The 24,278-nt window shown below is 47.8% G+C and overlaps 1 protein-coding gene across 3 annotated transcripts in view; it reads right to left on the bottom strand.

The window, feature by feature from the left end:
* Positions 1 to 24,278, bottom strand: part of SCAF8 (SR-related CTD associated factor 8) — a 1,507,655-nt gene that overhangs the window by 920,721 nt on the left and 562,656 nt on the right. The gene's annotated exons all lie outside the window — the stretch shown is intronic.

Here is a 24,278-nt window from a genome sequence, read left to right as displayed (position 1 = left end):
TGGCCACATGGGGAGAGTGCCTTTGTCACTCTGTGGCCAGGAACAAAGCCTGTACTGGGTGGAGGTGCTTTTCACCTCCCCCTGCAGGAACTTTAACACCTGGCGGTGAGCCTCAAAGGCTCACCCCCTTTGTTACATGGAGATGCCCGCCCCTCCGGCCACGGCCCCCACTTTTGGCGGCAAGGCCGGAGGCGATAATGAGAAAAACAAGGAGGAGTCACTGGCCAGTCAGGACAACCCCTAAGGTGTCCTAAGGTGAGGTGACTCTGACTTTTAGAAATACTCCATCTTGCAGATGGAGGATTCCCCCAATAGGATTAGGGATGTGCCCCCCTCCCCACAGGGAGGAGGCACAAAGAGGGTGTAGCCACCCTCAGGGCTAGTAGCCATTGGCTACTAACCTCCCAGACCTAAACACACCCCTAAATTGAGTATTTAGGGGCTTCCAGAACAGAGGAAGATAGATTCCTGCAACCTAAGAAGAAGGACTGCTGACCTCAAGCCCTGCAGTTAAGACCGTGACGACAACTGCTTTGGCCCCAGCCCTACCGGCCTGTCTCCCCACTTCGAGAAAAACTGCAACAGCAACACATCCCACAGGGTCCAGCGACCTCTGAAGCCTCAGAGGACTACCCTGCATCTAAAAGGACCAAGAAGCTCCAGAGAACAGCGTCCCTGTTCAACAAACCTGCAACTTTGCAACAAAGAAGCAATTTTTAAAGACCACACGTTTCCCGCCGGAAGCGTGAGAATTTCCACTCTGCACCCGACACCCCCGGCTCGACCTGCGGAAAACTAACTCTACAGGGAGGACTCCCCGGCAACTGCGAGCCTGTGAGTAGCCAGAGTTGACCCCCCTTAACCCCCACAGCGACGCCTGCAGAGGAAATCCAGAGACTCCCCCTGACCGCGACTGCCTGCTTCAAGGAACCAGACGCCTGGAAACCCCACTGTACCCGCAGCCCCCAGGACCTGAAGGATCCGAACTCCAGTGCAGGAGCAACCCTCTGCCTAGCCCAGGTGGTGGCTACCCCGAGGAGCCCCCCCCCGTACCTGCCTGCATCGTTGAAGAGACCCCCGGGTCTCCCCATTGATCTCCAATGAAAACCTGATGCCTGTTTGCACTCTGCACCCGGCCACACCTGTGCCGCTGAGGGTGTACTTTCTGTGCCTGCTTGTGTCCCCCCCCGGTGCCCTAAAAAAAACCCCTGGTCTGCCCTCTGAAGTCGCAGGTACTTACCTGCTGGCAGACTGGAACCGGGGCACCCCTATTTCCATTGGAACCTATGTGTTTTGGGCACCACTTTGACCTCTGCACCTGACCGGCCCCGAGCTGCTGGTGTGGTAACTTTGGGGTGGCCCTGAACCCCCAACGGTGGGCTACCTTGGACCCAACTTTGAACCCTGTAAGTGTTTTACTTACCTGTGAACTTAACATTTACTTACCTCCCCCAGGAACTGTTGATTTTTGCAGTGTCCACTTTTAAAATAGCTTATTGTCATTTTTGCCACAACTGTACATGCTGTTGTGATTATTCAAAGTTCCTAAGATACCTTTGTGAAATACCTTTCATTTAAAGTATTGTTTGTAAATCTTGAACCTGTGGTTCTCAAAATAAACTAAGAAAATATATGTTTCTATATAAAAACCTATTGGCCTGGAATTGTCTGAGTGTGTGTTCCTCATTTATTGCCTGTGTGTGTACAACAAATGCTTAACACTACCCTCTGATAAGCCTACTGCTCGACCACACTACGACAAAATAGAGCATTAGAATTATCTCTTTTTGCCACTATCTTACCTCTAAAGGGAACCCTTGGACTCTGTGCACACTATTTCTTACTTTGAAATAGTATATACAGAGCCAACTTCCTACACATACTAATTTTTTTCTGCAGCATGCCCGGCCTATGCAAGCATTGACCTCTTCCTCAGCTCACCGCGCGTTACCAGCCGGGTGACTATGATAGGAGTGGCATCTTTGTCAGATCACGCCCGCTTAGACTGTTACTTGCATTCCCCCGTACGTTCCACTTACTAAGTGTTGGCGCCTCAGTACGAAACTCTTAACTTATACTAGCAGAAATTGATGTTGCGATAACCCAATACTTGGAAGTAAATGTGGGAAACTCTGAATGCAGTCATTAGGGGGCATTTCATAGGGATAGCAGCAAGATTTAATAAAGCTCGACGGGCGAAACAACAACAACAACAATTAGAGGATGACATAAGGTTACTGGAAGCCACCCATGGCCGGTCTGGGTCGTTGGTGACGAGGAGGCAGATTGACACTCTCCATAAACAACTGCGAGCCCTAGATAGCGACCGCGTGGAGTATGCACTGCTGCGATTGGGCGGGACGTCTGTTGGCCCATCGGCTCCAAGCGCAGGCGGCGGGACGCGGCGTAGCGGAGCTAGAGCTCCCTGATGGCACGCGGACCTGTAGGGATGAGCAAATCATGGTTCAGTTTGAACGCTTCTACTCAGACCTATACACGGTGGAGGGGCTCGACTCGGAGGGGGTGGAGAGAAATACTGCCTCCATCCCCCTGACTCGGATCTCCTCGGCTACCAATGATACATTGGAAGGAGGTATCACTGCAGCAGAGGTCCTCGCAGCGATACAGAGGCTGCCAACTGGCAAGGCTCCTGGCGCCGATGGTTTTGGCACAGAGTATTATAAAGCCTTTGATCCCCTGCTGGTGCCGGTGCTGACACGATTGTATAACGAGTTGGGGGCGGATGCTTCCGTTCCTTCCACAATGCAACTAGGATTGGTGACAGTTATACCTAAGCCGGGGAAAGACCTGTGCCTATGCTCCTCATACCGCCCCATCACGTTATTGAATGGGGACCCCAAGATCTTTACAGGAATTCTCGCTCAGACTGAAACCATATATGCAACGCATGAACGATCCTGACCAAACCGGGTTTATTCCGGAACGCTCCTGTAGTGATAACACTACAAGATTATGTCACCTCCTGAACAAGGTGAAACAAGCTCAAATGCCGGCCCTCCTTCTCTCTATCGATGCGGAAAAGGCCTTTGACAGGGTCCATTGGCGCTATCTCCATGAGGTTCTGCAGAACATTGGGTTAGGCCCTACATTTCGTGACTGGGTGCGCTGTTCTTATGACAAGCCCGGGGCATGGTGTCTGTGAATGGTAGATTGTCTCCGCAGTTCCCCATCTCTAGAGGCACGAGGCAGGGTTGCCCTCTCTCACTCCTACTATTTGCCCTGTATATGGAGCCTTTTGCTGAACATGTGCGCAATAATCCTGACATAAATGGTCTCCCAATGGGTGGCAGGTCACATAAACTAGCTCTTTATGTAGATGATGTGCTACTTCAGTTTTAAAAGCCTGATACTGCCCCAAATGATGCCAATTCTGCCATGCCTCCCACCAGGGAAGACTGAAGCCAGGAGAGCTGATCTTGCCAAATCATCAGTCCTAAACTTGACCGTCCCTTAGGCGGAGATGTACACCTTGGAGGTGGGGCTCCCTTTTTCCTGGGCCGCGTGAGACATTACATATTTAGGTTTGGAAATACACCCCACGCCCATGGCAACAGCAGCAGGTAACTACGCGAGGGCTTTGGATTCTGTCCGTGCGGAGCTGTCAAAGTGGAAGGCACACGGTCTCTTGGCTAGGCCATATAGCGGCGATCAAGATGGACCTTCTGCCTAGAATACTCTATCTTATGTAGACACTTCCGCTGCAGCCGCTGCCCCATCTCTTAGACAAGCTGCAGACGCTCATATGGGAGTTTATTTGGAACAGTAAGAGGGCTAGAATGTCGAGGAGCCAAGCCTACCTGCCCCAGGCAGAGGGAGGGTTGGGCATCCCCCATCTGCTTAGCTACTACTACGCTGCTCAACTGCGTTACATGGTGGAATGGGCCCATCCACAGATGGAAAAATACTTGTGCTTTATTGACCAAGCAATAGCTGGAGTGCATATTTGAAAAGTGCCATGGCTTCCTAAGAAACACCGTCCTCCCGGAGCGTATGTTTCCCCACTTTGGGGGCGTGGGACAAGGTGCAAGTGGCAAAGGGGTTATCTACACCCGTTTCTCCCCAGACGCCGCTTATCAGTAACCCCGACTTCCCTCCAGCAGAGGAGGAGCGAGTGGCGAGACGTACAATGCAAAAGAATTGATGACCTTTTTGATGAGACGGGGTGTTGAACATCCCAAATTACAGGAGGTGTATGGCCTCTCGGATAATGCACGCTGGCAGTACTGCGCTGTCTACCACTGGGTGACCTCCCCTGCAATACACCCTCACGCATGTAGACCCCCGACCCGCTTTGAACAATGGCTTCTCACCAGGGACACGGACAAGCGACTTCTTTCCGATATCTATGCTTTTCCTAGTTACCCCGCCGCAGCTCTGTCACTTCGGCTAGACGCAGATGGGAAGGCGAGTGTGGACATACCTTTAAAGACCATGAGTAGAGGGATATCCCACACAGGGAGAGTGACGGCCCGCGCCACGAACACCAAAGGAATGTGTCTGAAAATAGCCCACTATATGTACTACACACCTGCCAGGATGGCAAGGTGGGGAGCGTGCAGTGATGACCGATGCTGGCGGGGATGTGGGGGAGAGGGTACCCTCACTCACTTGCTGTGGCACTGCCTGAGGTTGGCTCCCTTTTGGCGCCCAATCCTACGGGCTGTGGATTTCATCTATTAAACTAGTATACCCCCGTTTCCTGGCTACATTCTGTTGGGCCTCCCTAATCCCCTGACGTATCCACTTCGCTCCCCGAGGGGCTGGGCTATTACTCTGGCTCTGGGAGCCGCGAAGCAACTCATACTGGCCCGCTGGGGCTCGGAGTCCATCCCCACCCACACAGATTGGTTACATAAATTATGGGCGCTCATGGGCATGGAGAGGTTGACTGCTGCCAAGACTGGAACCCTTCCCCTCTTTGACAAAACCTGGGGGCCAGCTCTTCGGTACTTGTCGGCAGAGTTTAGGCAACTGACCTGTCCCTCATACCTTCGTATCCTACAACTGACAAGAGCGGAAGATGCTCAGGAGTAGAAGAGGACTTGCCCCCGCCACGCCCAATGGACAGATACATTGACTTAAGTGTAGCCCCATTGATTGACGATTGCATATCAGTGCGATAAGGTGCCCCCCGTACTGTCCCTCCCCTCTCTCTCTCTCCCTCCCCCCACCCCCCCCCCTCTTTCGGTTTCCTCCCCACCGGCCTTTGGATGTAGGTGGGTGGTGGTGTTATGTTTTATAAAACAATAAAAGAGATCTTAAACCATAAATAGCTTAAAAAATTGTGGCATAAATTAGTAGTATTTCTACTATGAGAACATTTTTTATTGTGTTCAGTGTGAAGGCTTTGCCTTCTGCACTCTATATCAAATTTCCACTGTGTCCAACTATAACTCTAGGTTGGTCTGAAAGCCCTTATAATTATTGTAGGAAAGTACACTATTTTTGGCATTGTTACCTCCCACTTTTGCTTGCTGTCAGTATGTTTTGACTGTTTTTACGGGGACCCTTCTAATCAGGACCTCAGTAACTGTGCTCTCTCCCTCTAAATTTGGTTGCCTAGGACTTTGCACACCCAACAATTGGCATACTGGTGCCCCATGTAAGTCCCTAATATATGGTACTTAGGTACCCAGGGCATTGGGGCACCAGGGGTTCCCCAAGGGCTGTAGCATAAATTGAGCCACCCATGGGGAGCCCTTGCAAAATGTGTCTGCAATCCTGCCACTGCAGCCTGCATGAAAAGGTGCATGCACGCTCACTACAGGTCACTGCACCAGGTCACTGTAACTCACCCTATGGTACGCCCTCTTAGCTCAAAGTGCAGGGTGCAAGTATCTGTGTGTGAGGACACCCTTGCATGAGCAGAGGTACCCCTACAAACCTGACTTCCATTGCACTGGACTTCGTAAGGGCGGGGAAGCCATTTCACTTGTGTACTGGACACAGGTCACTCACTACCTGTGTCCAACTACATAATGCTAACTCCGAACCTGGGCATGTTTGGTATCAAATGTGTCAGAATCATACCCCAATACTGGTGCCAGTATTGGTTGTATGATTCCATGTACTTTGGGGGCTCCTTAGAGGACCCCCAGCATTGCTCCTACTAGATTTTCAGGATTTGCAAGCAGCCCACACTGCTGCCACCCTCTAGATCGGTTTCTGCCCTCCTGCTGCTTGACCAGCTCAAGCAGAGGACGTCAAAACAAAGGATTTACTTTATGAGAGGGAGGCAATACCCTTTCCCCTTGGAAATAGGTGTGACATGGTTTTGGAGGGGTAGCCTCCCCAAGCCACTGGTATGCTTTGAAGGGCATATTTGGTGCCCTCCCTGCGTAAACCACTTGACACCAGTCCAGGGACTCTTAGTTCCTGCTCTGACACGAATCTTGACAAAGAAGAGGGAAATGGGCACTCTCCTGTCCATCACCACCCCAGAGGTGGTGCCCTTAGTACCTCCAGGTTTCCACTTAATTCTGCCATCTTGAACCGAAGATTTGGGGAGGTCCTTTAGAGCGTCTGAGCAGCCTGGTCAGGCAGGTGACTTCAGAGCCCCCTTCTGATAGGTGGTCATCTTGCAGGTGATCAAACTCCCTTTTAAGGCTATTAAGGGTCTTTCTCTTGGGTGGGTCCTCAGATTCGACATGCAAGATTCAAGCAGGACTCCTCTGCATCATTTACTTAGTTTTCTGACCACTGGGGCTGCAACTGGGCCCTCCAGGAACTGACAATCTGCAACATCAGCGACGAGACTGCTCACCAACATTGCTTCTCCACCTCCTTCCAGCAACTGCAACATTTCCCCAGCTGTGCATGCTCTGTGGGTTGACAAGTCTTCAGCCTGCAGAAGAATAAGAAGGAATCTCCCTTGGTGTAGAGGAGTCACTCCCCTGCATCTGCAGGCACCATCTGCAATGACAACCGGCTTCGTGGACTCTCTCTCCTCTAGAACTGTGTGGATCCTGAATCACAGGTGGTGGTCTGGAGTGGTCCTCTCTACCAGCCATCCAACTTAAGAGACGGTAAGCCCTTGCCTCTCCTCGCAGGACAGTGCCCCTGTGCACTACGACTCTTGCAGCTACCAACAGTGGTTTGTTCCTCCAAGGGATCTTCATGCTCCGTGCAGTCCCAGCCCCCAGAACTCCTTCCTGCAAAGCACAGTCTCCTGCCTGCTGCCCCAGCAACGTGGGACTCTTCAGGTGTGCTGAATGGGCGTCACTGAGGCTCCTGAGCCTGCTGCCAGTGGGGGCTGTCTCCCCTGCTTGTGACTCTCCCAGCTGCTGAGGGTCACACCAGACTCCCCTCCTTGGGTTGAGTCCTCTGGACCTTGCTGGTCCTCTTCAGTCTTGCAACCCTTTTTTTCATCTCTTGCATTTGCCAAGGCATGTTGATGGTTTTCCAGCACCACTTACTGAGTGCATCACGACCGCCAACGTGGGACATCATTTGCATCACTCCTGGGACTCCTATTCAGCTCCGGTGCTGCACTGCTGGCCTTCTTCGACCACTATCGACATGGTCCTGCATCCACAGAAGAGTGGGTAGTGGCTCCTGCCACAACTTGACACTCCATCTCAAACTGGACTTGGTCCCCTTCCTTTGCAGGTTCTCTTTTGTCAGGATGCGCCTTTGGGTTCTTCCAGTCTTGGTTGGGTCTTACATAATCCTTTTACAAAGTCGTCCTCTTGGGTTTGCGGAAAACCAGGTACTTACCTCTGCTCTCCTGGTTCCTGGGGGTCACTCTGGTACTCACCTCTTGGGGTTCCTAGTTCTTCCAGCTCCCTTCAACTGATTCCACATCCTTGGGTGGGAGACTTCCTTTCACATTCCATTATTTTGGTATATGGTTTGGCCCTCCCCTAGGTCCCTCACTACTGCTTTTACCAATGCCGATTGCAATTTTTGATTGCTAATGTGTATATTATAGTATTTACTTACCTTCGTTTGGGTGATTGCCTATTCATTGTTCTAGTATTTGTGTTACTATAATTAAGTACCTTTATTTTTTAAACACTGTGTGGTTCTTTCACATGTGTAACTGATGTGTGGTATTGCATAAGCTTTGCATGTCTCCCAGATAAGTCTTGGTTGCTGAGCCACAGCTATTTCTGAGGAGCCCTGGCTCCCTAGACACTACCTATACTTCACTAATAGGGGATACCTGGAATAAGGGGATAACAGCATAGGTGCCCACCACACACCAGGTCAGCTTCCTACAATTATGAATATTATACATATAATTTTAGCAAAATCAAAAGGTCTTGGTTAACATCCAACCTAATAGAACAAATGAAAACAGACACAAATTCTCACTAATAATCAGTTTGACCACAGAACTATACAAAATCTCTGAATGCCAATAACCAGACTACATCCTACACTGTCTAATCATTCCAAAAGCTGTGTAGCTCAGCAGCAGAAAGCTAAACTGAAAGAGCCAACCATCTTGAGACCTCCACCCAGAACAAAACAGACGTTAACTATATAAAATTCTCAACCTGGCCAAATCAGGATTAAAGCAACACATCCAAAACTATGGTTGTTCCATTTATGGGAGGTGATTTAACACACAACCTAATTAGCTCTACCAATATTGCTGTATCTCTTGCTGAACCATGCATAGTGCATGCTGCCTCGGCTCCAGTCACAGCGATCATTAATGAACCACTATCTTCATAAGAAGTTCCCAGCAAACTAAATACAATGCATACTGAACCAATTTTAAAGAATCAAGAGCTTAATTACTGGGCCATTTCTAGGCAAACTGAATTAACAAGCATTGGCACAGCCAATAGGTCTCACCCTTGGAACCTACCGTCTTTGCCAATACCTTTAATAAATGCTATACAACATCCTCATTGCAGCATTGCTAAAGAATAAGAAAAAAAAGCCAGTTGGTTAATCTTGTAAGCGCCCACATCGTTTGTGCCTGCAAAATGATCTTCACTTTTTTTCTTTATCATTTCAACTCGGGGAAAAGTGGGTCTGGGATGCAATATGGGTGTGGAAGCAACACTTGCAGTGTATTTGGGGGAAAGCAACACAGAGGGTGAGGGAGGATGAAAATGGGGGAGAAGGAAAGCAATGTCTATCACGGAGGGCAGAGAATAGCATACTGGCCAAAGAGCAGCTGGGATGGGTGGAGAATCACACAGGCAAGAAAGAAATACAGAGGGGAGCACATGAAAAGTGGCACATGAAAAGGAGCGCATCATGGAGGGTGCTGATGACACCCACATGAGAGAGAGCAGCACCAAGAGAGGAAGAGAAGTAGGCTAAGGCGATAAAAGGAATGTACATGCGCTCACATGGAATGCTTAAACAAGGAGAAATAGCTAGCGTCTAAATAAGCAAGATATGTAAGGGCACAGTAATGTGCTAATGCTCAAGATATGGGACAAACACAAGAGGACATATGGTAATTAATAAGAAGCAAGCAAATTAGAGTGACAAAGCCAACCAATAGTAAGCAACAGAGGGGCTCCAATCCCACTTTAAGCAAAGAATACGCCTTGCAACAGACTGTGCATGCTATGTCTAGTAGGTGCAACCTAAAAATCAGCATCTGTTCAGATTTCTGCATGATTGTTATTTGGGCAACCTTAAGAATACTGTACATTACTACAGTCAGATGTTGCGCTGCTCCTTCTCAACCTGAAAGCAGCGTTGTGAAACAGAGTAACTATTTACCACTCAAAAGCCTGAACACTAGAAGGAATAGGCCAATGCACTAAAATGAATACATAATTGACTCATCAACATAATCTGAATTGAATCACTACTTCCACTCATTTTATCGGGTGGAGACATGCCCTTGAGCACTGAAGTAGCAAATGTGAAATAACTTTCGTTTTCTCTTTACGTGACTTCAGTGCACAATGAGCGCTTATCATCATATCAAAGTAAACAAGCATTTGCAATGCAATAGGTCTCAGGTTTGCTTGAGTGAGAGCTATTGCCATTGTAAATTCATAACTGGACTTTTCTTGCCACATAAATTGGCCAACCCCGCCTCAATTTAGTCTTTTCCTCCCATATAATTCCAGTGGACTTCCAACTCCAATTAAAACGTTGCCATTTAGCATCCTAATTTAAACCTGCCATGCCAATTCCAATACAATACCACTTTTACCACCCCACCATCAGAGTTGCTGTCTGGCTAACACAATTCCTCCAAAAAAGACACAAGACAGCCACAGAGGAGAAATTAAGTAGAAGGATCACCCAAACATATCAAGAGAATCAAACGGTCAGTGTAATAAGGATGTTAAATTGGCCTGAATTATGGTCATAATTGTAATAAGGAGAGATTTTTAAAGCAGATACCATTATAATATGGACCATCATCAGAAATAAACTTCTGGCATTAGACTGTAATGCTCAAAACAGCCCCTCGAGGGCACCATAACAAAAATATAATTTGCAAGAAACATGGAGCAGCAATGGATGGCATCCTGCAGAGTAGTAATGTGAAAATATTTTGAGAGCAGGTACTCATTGAGGGGCCTGAGGTCTAGTATGGGCCATAGGGACTTCTCCCTTTTGGTAATTAGAAAGTATAGGGGGTCCACCTCATTGCAGGTGCGGTGCTACTGGCTCTCTGCACCCTTGAGGATTAGCACCTGAGCCTTTTTGTGAGTAAGTCGGGTGGATTACATGGTGTGGTTGTGCGACCTCACCCTGTAATACACTTAACCCCTTCAGGACCAGTAGTAGTATGTTAAAACTTGAGCTCCGCCCTGGGCAGCTGTGACTCTATGAAGTCATGCTTACACAAAGGAACAAGTATTCAGCATTTAAGCTGCATGAAAACAATTGAAGAAATTCACAAGACTCTGAAGAAATCCGATACCATGTTATAAAAATAGAATATATTAGGCATTTTTTAGACACCACCACAAAAAAGATCAACCAGAGGTTTCTGGAGATGCAACAATTGCAAGGTATAGTGAATATGCACTTTTTCACTTAATCAGAAACAAACACAGAAAAATTCAACAAATATGACACAGTAACCTTTTCAGGACAAATTTAGGTTAAGTATCAGTTTGTTTACTTTTACTTACATTAGGCAACCAATTCCAGCAGTAAGCCAGTCAGGTGGTCCAGCGATGTCCTCATGAACAATTACCTCGGAGGAGGAAGAAGACTTCAGTAAGCTCCAGGCACTTTTAAACCTTAGCTATAGGTTTCATGAAGGTAATCCTGTTGCAAGGGATATAAGATGCTGAAGATGCTCAAGGATGCTGTGGATATGATGTGGTCGATGGGGATCTTTCTGTGGCTTCTCGTTGGTCTGCCAACTTCGTGAGGCAGTTCTGGTCACGGGGGTCAATGTTCCTTGAAGTCCTCTAGGTCCTGGAAGAAGTCCAGTAGCCACTGGGCTACCAGTCATCCTGTATTGCGATTACAGACAAACCCACTCCTGAACGTCCAAGTTGTACTCCAATGACTCTTCAAAGCCCAGCAAACTCAAGTTTAACTTTGAGCTTCGGGTTCTGAGCTCTGGTGCTGCATGGTGGCGAGACGAAGATCATGGCTACAACTTTCCTCAACAGGCTTCTTCAGCTGTTTTGGTCCTGTGCTACAAACAGGTCAGCCAACTGACCCTTGGGAGTGTCTTGCTTCGACTGTGGTCTAGACACATTTCCAAGAACAGGATAAAGAAGGCACAATCCCTTCTCCTCTAATAGCCAACAGATTCAGCAGGTGCAGTCCATGCTAGTGCAGCATCTCTTTGCCAGTGCCTTGGTGCACTTCTCCAGTCTGTCAAGATCTGAGTTCTGGGTGTCAGTGATGCCCAATTTAATGCCTGAAAGCGCCCTCGGGGAATGATGTGGTTGGTGGCCAAAGGGCTACTAGGTTCCCTCCCTCCTGATGACCACGTCCTGCTAAGTGTGGCATCTGGTCATACCAGTATGGAACACTCTGCTCACTCTCGAGATGGCAGGGCCCCTCTCTTGCCGTACCAAGCTCTCTAGCCCAAACCAGAGGTGCGATTACCAAGGGGGCTACATATCCCTGAAAGGCCGGTTGGGCAACTGATTTCCCCTCTCCTGCCATACTGTCAGCCTTACTACCTAAATATAAAGCAGCCCTTTTCCCAAGTGTTCTACATTTGCTATTCAAAGGTAGCTTCTCCTTTGAAGATCACCTTTGGGTCCAACAATCATGTAGTTTCCTGCTAGAAAGAGTAACACCTCTCACACAGGCGGGCTACTATTATCTTCTTTCCTGGGAGCCATTTGCACGTCTCCTCAGGAGGGCAGAAAGCTGTTTCTGGGACAAACTACATGTGTAACCTGTCGGGGCATCAAAGTGGCAACGATATAAAAGTTGCACGCTACTGCAAATTAATTTAGACTTGGGCATCAAGTTTGTGCTTAACATAAACGGTTTTATACCTGGGAGTATCAACTATGGTAGTGCTGCTCAGGAGTTAGCACAACTGAGGGGTCAGCAGGAAATTCTATACTTGTCAATGGGTGACCAAGTCTACACACAGTAAAAATTACAATTTGGAGATTTTACTGCTAGAACATGTAAAACACATGTTCTGCTTTTAAAATATCCTGCGCCAGGCCTTAACGTTTGTTAAGCCTGCCACAGAGGTGACAAACATATTACAAATGGAGGTTTGGGCATTGCCATTCTTTTGAATGGCAAAATCTGGATAGCAGTGAAACACTGCTCTTCCAATCTGCAATGCAGTGAGGTTTTGGTGGAGGGCTGGTGTCCATCGATGAGCGTTTTTTAGGTGCTCATGATGGGGTTGCCAAAAAGGGATCAGGGATGCCTCTTACGCATGTCTGTGTGGCATAACCACCCCTCCAATGGGGCCATTGGAAATCATCTTGGAGGTGGAGAGGGGCTCGTCTTGTCCAGCATGTGATGAAGCTTCTTAAGTATAGGCCTGACAGTCTTCGGAGCCAGCTGTTGATCCTGATCTCGGGCTGACTGAGTTTTCGGCACTGAACGTGGCTTACACGCAAAAGAGGCTTTTGGCTTTGAAGTGTTGTGGGGAGCTTTGAAGCTGAGGCATGTCTTATGTCTCAAAAGCCAATAGAGGTTGAGTCTTGGCTGGAGCCAGGTTCAGAGGTCTTGTCTCAATGTTGACCACAGCCAGGGGAAAGCAGTGCATATGAGGTGGCAGTGGCTGGATGCCAGACACACTAGAGTGCAGGGCTCCGCCTCAGTGTACAGCTGTTTATGTGGCTGCTGCTTCTGTGTTAGCAGAACAGGGCTCAGCTTCTTGCTGCCTGGGCCAGGGCTGAAGGAGGGGACAGAGCGCCTTCATCCTCCTTTATCTTTTCAGGCTCCAAGCAGTCAGAGCCAATAACTTTGGCTGGACTCAGTCCTTGTTGGTTTCTATATTCCACTGGAGAAGTTGATGCTAGTTTTTTTTTTCTTTTTTCCCTAAGAAAATATTTGTATTATCCAAATTTCATAATGTTTAGTGCCAATTTTCAAGCTGTACACCTACACCTACAGCTAAGGATCTATTTATTTTGCAGAGTGAATTTTTTGTGGATTGACATGCTGTGTATTGATCATGTACTGTTTGTTTTGCTAATTTTGGAGCGGTTGGGTTGAAGATGGACTTAAATTCATAAACAGATGTTTCAACACTTTTTTGTTCCACTTGAGCTTCCTTGTTCATTTGAATGTCTATGAAGGTATGTTTTGTGAATGTATGTAAAGATACCCAAGTTGCCGCCATACATACATCATGTGTTGGTTTATTTGCTGGAAAAGTGCTTGTGTGGCATAGCAAAATAGTCTGTGATCCATTTGTCAATTCAGCCCTTAGTTACAGGTCTCCCAATATTGTTGTTCGCAAAGGAGAAAAATACTTACTTAGTCTTCCTGCTTGACTTTGACTTTTCGGTGTATTGCATTATGCACGTCTTGCATCTGTTTGTAATGCTCTTTCTGCTTGACTTCTTGGATTTTGGAGAAAAAAGTTATAATTGTATAGTTTGGTTTAGGCAGAAATGTAAAACTACCTCGGGTAAGAACTGTGGGTCTGTTCCCATGACAATTCTTTATTTGTGAATTTGTAAGTATGTTTTCTGAGTTTTTCACTCACCCTGCGAAGAGATGTTATGGCCACGAGTAAAGCTGTTTTTAGCCTAAGCATTTTTAGTGTGGCTTCGTGTAACGGCTCAAAGGGTGACTATATTAACTGGGTAAGTACCACATATAGCTTTCACATCGGTCCTTGTGTGTTCCTTTTTGGCGAGATTCTCTTTGCCTTCTCTAACCGCTTTATTACCGGAGCTGTGATGAATCTTCCTCCTATATCTTCAACTAAGTGTCCTTTCAAAGATGCTTATGCTAGTTTGCAGTCAAGTAGGTGCATTAAATATTTCAATGGTGTGGTGTCTTTAGTGTTTTCCTTAGTAAGCCCCTCTTAGGACACCATAATGAGTAATGTTTCCATTTAGAAATGTAGCACTTCCTTCCTTGTTGTTGGCTTTCTTGCTCCTCTAAGCAGAGCCATTATGTTTTCTGGTAGTTTCAGATAGCTGAAGTCTAGGTCTTCAGGATCCATGCTGCCAGGCTCAAAGATTCTAGGTCTGGGTGTTGCACCCTGCCTTTGTCCGTTGACAACAGGTTTTGATGACTTGGAAGTTTTCTGATGTTCCCTTGTGCCATTTCTATCAGCTCTGAAAACCACAACTGCCCTACCCATTGAGGGCAGTTAGTATTAAGAGTCATTTTGCTTCTCCTGCATTTGCGGATCACTCTGTGGAACAGAGGTGTTTGGGAGGGGGGTTTGCAAATGTCCCTGACCAGTCTATCAACAGGGTATACCCCAGGGTTTGATGGTACAGTAGTCTGGGCACAAAGCTTCAACACTTTGCTTTCCTTGGGGTTGCAAATGGAGCTGGCCATGGAGTTCCCCAAACCCTGAATATTTCTGCAGTATTCCGACGGAGTTCCCAATTGTGGGAGCAAGATGCTTGTCTGCTTTCACATTGTCTGCCTGGTAGGTGAACTGCTGTTCTCAATTTTCCTCTATATTGCCCACCTCAAGATTTCTTGTGCTAGCCTTGATAGGAAAAGGGACTGAGTTGCTCCTTGTATGTTGATGTTAAACATAGCAGCTGTATTGCCGGTTTGAATTAGTGTTGTTTTCCCCAATAACCGTTTCTAAAAGGCTTTTAAGGCTAGGAACACTGTCTTTAGTTCCAGGATATTAATGTCGTACCACATCCTATCCCTTCCAGACTCCTCTTACCTTGAGTAAGCCCATGCGAGCTCCCAACTCATATGTGAAGCAGCTGTTGTAATTGTCACTGTTGGAGTTGGTTGTGCAAAGTTTCTCCCTTGTGTTATATTTGCTCTTTTCCACCACGCCATCTCTTCCTGCACTTTCTACGTCACAACCACTAGATTCTTCAAACTCGCTGTTGCTTGTGACCATTGGTTTTGAAGCCATTCCCGGATAAGTCTCATGTGCAGTCTTGCATACTGAATCAAAGGGATACATGAAGCCATCTTCCCTTATGGTTTCCCCACTGTCCTCGCTGTCAGAGCTTGCCCCTTATGCTAAAGTTATCTTCTGCAACAGAGACTGTATTCTCTGTTCACTGGAAAATACTTTCCCTTAGACTGAGGTGATCCTTGCTCCAAGAAACACCTTTTCGTGCTCTGGAGTGGGGGATGACTTCTCTATGTTTATTACCTACTGTATATGATCTCTACATTTGCTCCGTGAATTTGCGGTCACTAATAAGTCGTCCAGGTAGGGATACACAAGTGTTCCCTGTCTTCTTAAATGAGCTGCTACTGCTGCCAGACACTCTCTAAAGACTCTTGGCACTGATTTGATCCCAAATGCCAGCACTGTGAACCGATAGTGACTCCTGTTCACCACAAACCTAAAGTACTGCCCAAGGCCTGCATTCATTGGCATGTGTAAGTATGCATCTTTTAGATTTATAATTGCCATGTGTAGGAAGTTGGCTCTGTATGTACTATTTCAAAGTAAGAAACAGCATGCAGAGTCCAAGGGTTCCCCTTAGAGGTAAGATAGTGGCAAAAAGAGATAATTCTAATGCTCTATTTTGTGGTTGTGTGGTCGACAGGTAGGCTTATCAGAGGGTAGTGTTAAGCATTTGATGTACACACACAGGCAATAAATGAGGAACACACACCCAAAGACAATTCCAGGCCAATAGGTTTTTATATAGAAAAATATATTTTCTTAGTTTATTTTAAGAACCACAGGTTCAAGATTTAGAAACAATACTTAAAATGAAAGGTATTTCACTCAGGTATCTTAGGAACTTTGAATCATCACAATAGCATAAATGGCAATAAGCTATTTTAAAATTGGACACAGTGCAAAATTCAACAGTTCCTGGGGGAGGAAAGTATTTGTTAGTTCACAGGTAAGTAAAGCACTTACAGGGTTCAAAAGTTGGGTCCAAAGTAGCCCACCGTTGGTGATTCAAGGCAACCCCAAAGTTACCACACCAGCAGCTCAGGGCCGGTCAGGTGCAGAGGTCAAAGTGGTGCCCAAAACACATAGGCTTCAATGGAAATAGGGGTGCCCCGGTTCCAGTCTGCCAGCAGATAAGTACCCGCTACTTCAGAGGGCAGACCATGGGTGTAGGAAGTTGGCTCTGTATGTGTTATTTCAAAGTAAGGAATAGCATACACAGAGTCCAAGGGTTCCCCTTAGAGGTAAAATAGTGGTAAGAATAGATAATACTAATGCTCTATTTTGTGGTAGTGTGGTCGAGCAGTAGGCTTATCCAAGGAGTAGTGTTAAGCATTTGTTGTACATACACATAGACAATAAATGAGGTACACACACTCAGAGACAAATCCAGCCAATAGGTTTTTATATAGAAAAATATCTTTTCTTAGTTTATTTTAAGAACCACAGGTTCAAATTCTACATGTAATATCTCATTCGAAAGGTATTGCAGGTAAGTACTTTAGGAACTTCAAATCATCAAAATTGCATGTATACTTTTCAAGTTATTCACAAATAGCGGTTTTAAAAGTGGACACTTAGTGCAATTTTCACAGTTCCTAGGGGAGGTAAGTATTTGTTAGGTTAACCAGGTAAGTAAGACACTTACAGGGCTTAGTTCTTGGTCCAAGGTAGCCCACCGTTGGGGGTTCAGAGCAACCCCAAAGTTACCACACCAGCAGCTCAGGGCCGGTCAGGTGCAGAGTTCAAAGTGGTGCCCAAAACACATAGGCTAGAATGGAGAGAAGGGGGTGCCCCGGTTCCGGTCTGCTTGCAGGTAAGTACCCGCGTCTTCGGAGGGCGGACCAGGGGGGTTTTGTAGGGCACCGGGGGGGACACAAGTCCACACAGAAATTTTACCCTCAGCGGCGCGGGGGCGGCCGGGTGCAGTGTAGAAACAAGCGTCGGGTTCGCAGTGTTAGTCTATGAGAGATCTCGGGATCTCTTCAGCGCTGCAGGCAGGCAAGGGGGGGGTTCCTCGGGGAAACCTCCACTTGATCAAGGGAGAGGGACTCCTGGGGGTCACTCCTCCAGTGAAAGTCCGGTCCTTCAGGTCCTGGGGGCTGCGGGTGCAGGGTCTCTCCCAGGTGTCGGGACTTTGGATTCAAAGAGTCGCGGTCAGGGGAAGCCTCGGGATTCCCTCTGCAGGCGGCGCTGTGGGGGCTCAGGGGGGACAGGTTTTGGTACTCACAGTATCAGAGTAGTCCTGGGGTCCCTCCTGAGGTGTCGGATCTCCACCAGCCGAGTCGGGGTCGCCGGGTGCAGTGTCGCAAGTCTCACGCTTCTTGCGGGGAGCTTGCAGGGTTCTTTCAAGGCTGCTGGAAACAAAGTTGCAGCCTTTCTTGGAGCAGGTCCGCTGTCCTCGGGAGTTTCTTGTCTTTTCGAAGCAGGGGCAGTCCTCAGAGGATGTCGAGGTCGCTGGTCCCTTTGGAAGGCGTCGCTGGAGCAGGATCTTTGGAAGGCAGGAGACAGGCCGGTGAGTTTCTGGAGCCAAGGCAGTTGTCGTCTTCTGGTCTTCCTCTGCAGGGGTTTTCAGCTAGGCAGTCCTTCTTCTTGTAGTTGCAGGAATCTAATTTTCTAGGGTTCAGGGTAGCCCTTAAATACTAAATTTAAGGGCGTGTTTAGGTCTGGGGGGTTAGTAGCCAATGGCTACTAGCCCTGAGGGTGGGTACACCCTCTTTGTGCCTCCTCCCAAGGGGAGGGGGTCACAATCCTAACCCTATTGGGGGAATCCTCCATCTGCAAGATGGAGGATTTCTAAAAGTTAGAGTCACCTCAGCTCAGGACACCTTAGGGGCTGTCCTGACTGGCCAGTGACTCCTCCTTGTTTTTCTCATTATTTTCTCCGGCCTTGCCGCCAAAAGTGGGGGCTGGCCGGAGGGGGCGGGCAACTCCACTAGCTGGAGTGTCCTGCTGGGTTGGCACAAAGGAGGTGAGCCTTTGAGGCTCACCGCCAGGTGTGACAATTCCTGCCTGGGGGAGGTGTTAGCATCTCCACCCAGTGCAGGCTTTGTTACTGGCCTCAGAGTGACAAAGGCACTCTCCCCATGGGGCCAGCAACATGTCTCGGTTTGTGGCAGGCTGCTAAAACTAGTCAGCCTACACAGATAGTCGGTTAAGTTTCAGGGGGCACCTCTAAGGTGCCCTCTGTGGTGTATTTTACAATAAAATGTACACTGGCATCAGTGTGCATTTATTGTGCTGAGAAGTTTGATACCAAACTTCCCAGTTTTCAGTGTAGCCATTATGGTGCTGTGGAGTTCGTGTTTGACAGACTCCCAGACCATATACTCTTATGGCTACCCTGCACTTACAATGTCTAAGGTTTTGTTTAGACACTGTAGGGGTACCATGCTCATGCACTGGTACCCTCACCTATGGTATAGTGCACCCTGCCTTAGGGCTGTAAGGCCTGCTAGAGGGGTGTCTTACCTATACTGCATAGGCAGTGAGAGGCTGGCATGGCACCCTGAGGGGAGTGCCATGTCGACTTACTCGTTTTGTCCTCACTAGCACACACAAGCTGGCAAGCAGTGTGTCTGTGCTGAGTGAGAGGTCTCCAGGGTGGCATAAGACATGCTGCAGCCCTTAGAGACCTTCCTTGGCATCAGGGCCCTTGGTACTAGAAGTACCAGTTACAAGGGACTTATCTGGATGCCAGGGTCTGCCAATTGTGGATACAAAAGTACAGGTTAGGGAAAGAACACTGGTGCTGGGGCCTGGTTAGCAGGCCTCAGCACACTTTCAATTGTAAACATAGCATCAGCAAAGGCAAAAAGTCAGGGGGCAACCATGCCAAGGAGGCATTTCCTTACAATGGGGGTTTGTAGGGCACGGCGGGGCGGACGGGACACAAGTAGGCAAAGAAAGTACACCCTCAGCGGCACAGGGGCGGCCGGGTGCAGAGTGCAAACAGGCATCTGGTTTGCAATAGGTTTCAATGAGAGACCCAGGGGTCTTTTCAGAGATGCAGGCAGGCAGGCAAGGGGGGGGGGGGCTCTCGGGGTAGCCACCACCTGGGCTAGGGAGAGGGCCACCTGGGGGTCGCTCCTGCACTGGAGGTCGGATCCTTCAGGTCCTGGGGGCTGCGGGTGCAGTGTGTTTCCCAGGCGTCGGGTTCTTTGAAGCAGGCAGTCGCGGTCAGGGGAGCCTCTGGATTCCCTCTGCAGGCGTCGCTGTGGGGGCTCAGGGGGGTCAACTCTGGCTACTCACGGGCTAGTAGTCGTCGGGGAGTCCTCCCCGTAGTGTTGGTTTTCTGCAGGTCGAGCTGGGGGCGTCGGGTGCAGAGTGGAAAGTCTCACGCTTCCGGCAGGAAACATGTGGTCTTTAAAAGTTGCTTCTTTGTTGCAAAGTTGCAGTCTTTGTGGAACAGGGCCGCTGTCCTCGTGAGTTCTTGGTCCTTTTAGATGCAGGGTAGTCCTCTGAGGCTTGAAAGGTCGCTGGACCCTGGGGGACGCGTCGCTGTTGCAGTTTTTCTTGAAGTGGGGCCAGTAGGGCTGGGGCCAAAGCAGTTGGTGTCTCCGTCTTCTCTGCAGGGCTTCAGGTCAGCAGTCCTTCGTCTTCAGGTTGCAGGAATCTATCTTCCTTGGTTCTGGGGGCCCCGAAATACTCAATTTAGGGGTGTGTTTAGGTCTGGGAGGTTAGTAGTCAATGGCTACTAGCCCTGAGGGTGGCTACACCCTCTTTGTGCCTCCTCCCGGTGGGGAGGGGGGAACATCCCTAATCCTATTGGGGGAATCCTCCATCCTCAAATGGAGGATTTCTAAAAGTCAGAGTCACCTCATCTCAGGACACCTTAGGGGTTGTCCTGACTGGCCAGTGACGACTCCTTGTTTTTCTCATTATCTCCTCCAGCCTTGCCGCCAAAAGTGGGGGCTGTGGACGGAGGGGCGGGCATCTCCACTAGCTGGGATGCCCTGTGGCGCTGTAACAAAGGGGGTGAGCCTTTGAGGCTCGCCACCAGATGTTACAGTTCCTGCAGGGGGTGTGTGTGTGTGTGTGTGGGGGGGGGGGGGGGGGGGGGGAGGTGAGAAGCACCTTCACCCAGTACAGGCTTTGTTACTGGCCACAGAGTGACAAAGGCACTCTCCCCATGTGGCCAGCAACATGTCTGGTGTGTGGCAGGCTGGCAACAACTAATCAGCCTACACTGGAAGTCTGGTATGTTTTCAGGGGGCATCTCTAAGATGCCCTCTGGGTGTAATTCACAATAAAATGTACACTGGCATCAGTGTGCATTTATTGGGCTGAGAAGTTTGATACCAAACTTCCCAGTTTTCAGTGTAGCCATTATGGTGCTGTGGAGTTCGTGTATGACAGACTCCCAGACCATATACTCTTATGGCTACCCTGCACTTACAATGTCTAAGGGTTTGCTTAGACACTGTAAGGGCATAGTGCTCATGCACCTATGCCCTCACCTGTGGTATAGTGCACCCTGCCTTAGGGCTGTAAGGCCTGCTAGAGGGGTGACTTACGTATGCCATAGGGAGTGTGAGGTCGGCATGGCACCCTGAGGGGAGTGCCATGTCGACTTAATCATTTTCTCCCCACCAGCACACACAAGCTGGCAAGCAGTGTGTCTGTGCTGAGTGAGGGGTCCCCAGGGTGGCATAAGACATGCTGCAGCCCTTAGACACCTTCCCTGGCATCAGGACACTTGGTACCAGTTACAAGGGACTTACCTGGATGCCAGGGTGTGCCAATTGTGGAGACAACGGTACAGGTTAGGGAAAGAACACTGGGGCTGGGGCCTGGTTAGCAGGCCTCAGCACACTTTCAAATCATAACTTGGCATCAGCAAAGGCAAAAAGTCAGGGAGTAACCATGCTAAGGAGGCATTTCCTTACACTATGTAATCCTCTATTTGAAATTGTAGGATTACTTCCTGCAAGGTTTTCATCTTGAAATTTTGTGTTCTTATTAATCTAAGGTCTAGAATTGGTTACAGAGATCCATCTACCGTCGGTATTAGGAAATAGGCTGAGTAATTTCCCTTGTTGACGTCTGCTCTGGGCATGCTTTCTATGGCTTTTTTTCCAGCAATTCCTTTACCTCCTTGAGAAGAAAAGATGTTTCTTCTTTTCAATTAACCCTCTTTTGTGAGCCCTTTGTTGGGGGAAATTTTTCCAACTAAATGCACTAGCCATTTAAATTATGACGTTTTATTCTCCCTACCGTTTGTACTGTGGAAGAGAGGCTCTGAAACCTCTTTAAGTCACTTGGTGGTGGGGTTCTGCCCTCCCCCGTGAGGTTCTCCCCTTACTCTTGCTTGTCCTCGAAAGGACGGTCGTCCTTCCTGCTGGTACTGCCAGTGCTGTTGAGATGCTTAAGATAAGGGGCTTCTCTGGAAGGCCTGGTGTGAAGTCCCTCTTGGAAACTCCCTTCTCCCTGGAGGCCTGCGTGATCTTGCGGTTCCTCTTCACATGCAAAAGTCAGGAGGCGAAGGCTTCTACGGTTAAGAATTTATACCCTCCTGTGGTGAGTCACTCTAGAGGTTCTGCCACTGAGACTCCACGCCTCTGTACTCCCCCAAGCCCTGGAACAAGCCTCCTACTTGTTCCTTTTTATAGAAAAAAAATTCTTCTTCCTCCTTCTACTACTGAGGCTTTGGTGTTAAAGGAGGCTCAAAGTTGATGACCTCCATTTCTCCTAGATCGTTTGGTGCATAGGTTTTGTGGGGAATTTGAAATCCTCTTAAGGATTGGTCAAAATCTTTTTTCTTCTGCATCAAAGTAGTAATTTCAGCCTCGAGGCAATTCTTCTCGGTTTCAGCCCTGGCGTCAAGGATCGCAATTTTCTGTTCAACGTTGAAGATTCCTTTGTGGACACATCAGTCACCAACCTTCAGTGTTCGTCTTAAGACCTAGTCTTTGTCAACAGTGAAACATCTTTCCATCGACAGTCTTTTGACGACTCAATCTTATCTGGAGATTTTCTATGTGCGGAGCCCCTTTTAAGGGATTCAAGAGATTCTCCTTCTTAGGGCTTGCATTCGATCGACAAATGCTTTGAAGACAAGGCTCCTCCTTGCTTGTTGCTCCTGGGTCTGATCTTCAAGACTCAGACACTTTTTACGTGGTCAAAGTCTCTCTCACCTTCGTTCTCTTGTCCTTCTTGGTTGACTGGACTTCGATGAACACAATCATCTGGTCGGCATCTGATGCTTCCACCACTGCACCTTCAGTCTCATTTTCCTAATCATCGCTCGACAGACCCTGGTCTCTCAGGAATGGGGTCTTATCCTGTCACTGCTTCTCCCTCGTTCTCAAAGTCTTCGACGTGAAGACATCGCAGGCATTGCAATTTTCACTTCTATGGTCAGTAGGCAGGAAGAGGTTTCAAACAGGCTGTTGGTCCTCAAGCCTGAAATGCCATCACAAGTTTGCACAGAACTGCAAGAGTCTTCTCCATTGGGCCGCACAGGGAGCACACTGTCCATGCATTCTCAAATCCTGTTGAGGAAAAATCATCTTCCTCCCTTCTCTGCTCCCCTCCGGTACCTCTTTATCCAAGCATCCAGACCCAACCACAGAGAAAAAAAAAAAAAAGTATCTGAGGATGGTGACCAAAAGTTGGAGCTTCTGGGGAAGGGCAAACAACGTCATTAGAAACACCCAATGGGGGATCCTTCGACGTCGAGCTACAACCAAAAAAAAAAAAAAGAAACAAAAAGAAATAGAGGAAGGACTACAAAAGACTGCAGAATACTGAACCCAACCACTAGATGGCTGAATAAAGCAGATTGCGGAATTAAGAGCCTTAGGTAGGAACGACAAACAGACATTGTGTATTCAGAAATAATGTAGCAAGTAAAAAACAGGCATACCGGTTGCTCATTCCTTTAACCAAATGTACAGCTGTGGTAAGGGCAGAATTTGACTCTTTCATTCTGTAAAATGTGTCAAGGAGACGAAGTAGGCAACTACCTCAAAAAACACTCACCAACCTTTAAGATCCTGATTCAAAAACCTGAAATTTGATTCTGAAAAATATTTTTCACTATAGTAGATGCCTATTCAGGATGGAAATCTTGATGTCTTTTCCTTTTCACGAACATTCGCTTCAGTTCTGAACTAAAGGGACAAAAAAAAATCTAAAAAGGAGGCCACATTTTGAGGCATTGTGCGCTTACTAGCAATGGCTTGCACTGTTACTTTGCTTTGCCTTAATATAAGACGACCCCAAAAATCAGGAGGTGTTAGAATAACAAACATGTAACTCTAGAAGAGGATTCACACTGGAAAGCAAATGGTTGGTTTCTAGTAGGAGTAGTTTTGCAGCTTGGAAAAATTGTCTGGATGTAGATGCTGTGTAATATTATACCATCTAGGGGTTGAGATGGAACTCTCTTCTTAGTCCCGTCTATCATTTCTTTTTTTTTTTCTGTTGCTGAACATCAGGGTCTGTTACCATTTCATGCCTCGTCTGTCCTTGTGGTGTCAGACAACAGCCGCAGCAGCTCCTGTGTGTAATTGCTGTGAGGGAATGTTATATATTATATAGTGTGGCTGTGCAACCTCGCCGTCTATACTTACCAGCCCTTATGTTTCGTTTGTCATACCTTCAGCTCAACCCTGGATAGCAGTGGCTGTGAGCAGCAAGGCTTACACAACAGAACAGGTGTGAAGCATTTAAACAGCATCAAAACAACTGAAGAAGAAATACAGAGACACCAAGGAAATCAACACCAATTTATAAAAATAGTCTATATTTTTATAAAGTTTTAGACAGCACAATGGAAAAGATTCACCAGAGGGTCCAG

This window comes from Pleurodeles waltl, chromosome 5 (genome assembly GCF_031143425.1).
Source record: "Pleurodeles waltl isolate 20211129_DDA chromosome 5, aPleWal1.hap1.20221129, whole genome shotgun sequence".
In the NCBI taxonomy this organism is placed as follows: domain Eukaryota; kingdom Metazoa; phylum Chordata; class Amphibia; order Caudata; family Salamandridae; genus Pleurodeles; species Pleurodeles waltl.
This window is presented reverse-complemented; position numbering and strand designations above follow the sequence as displayed.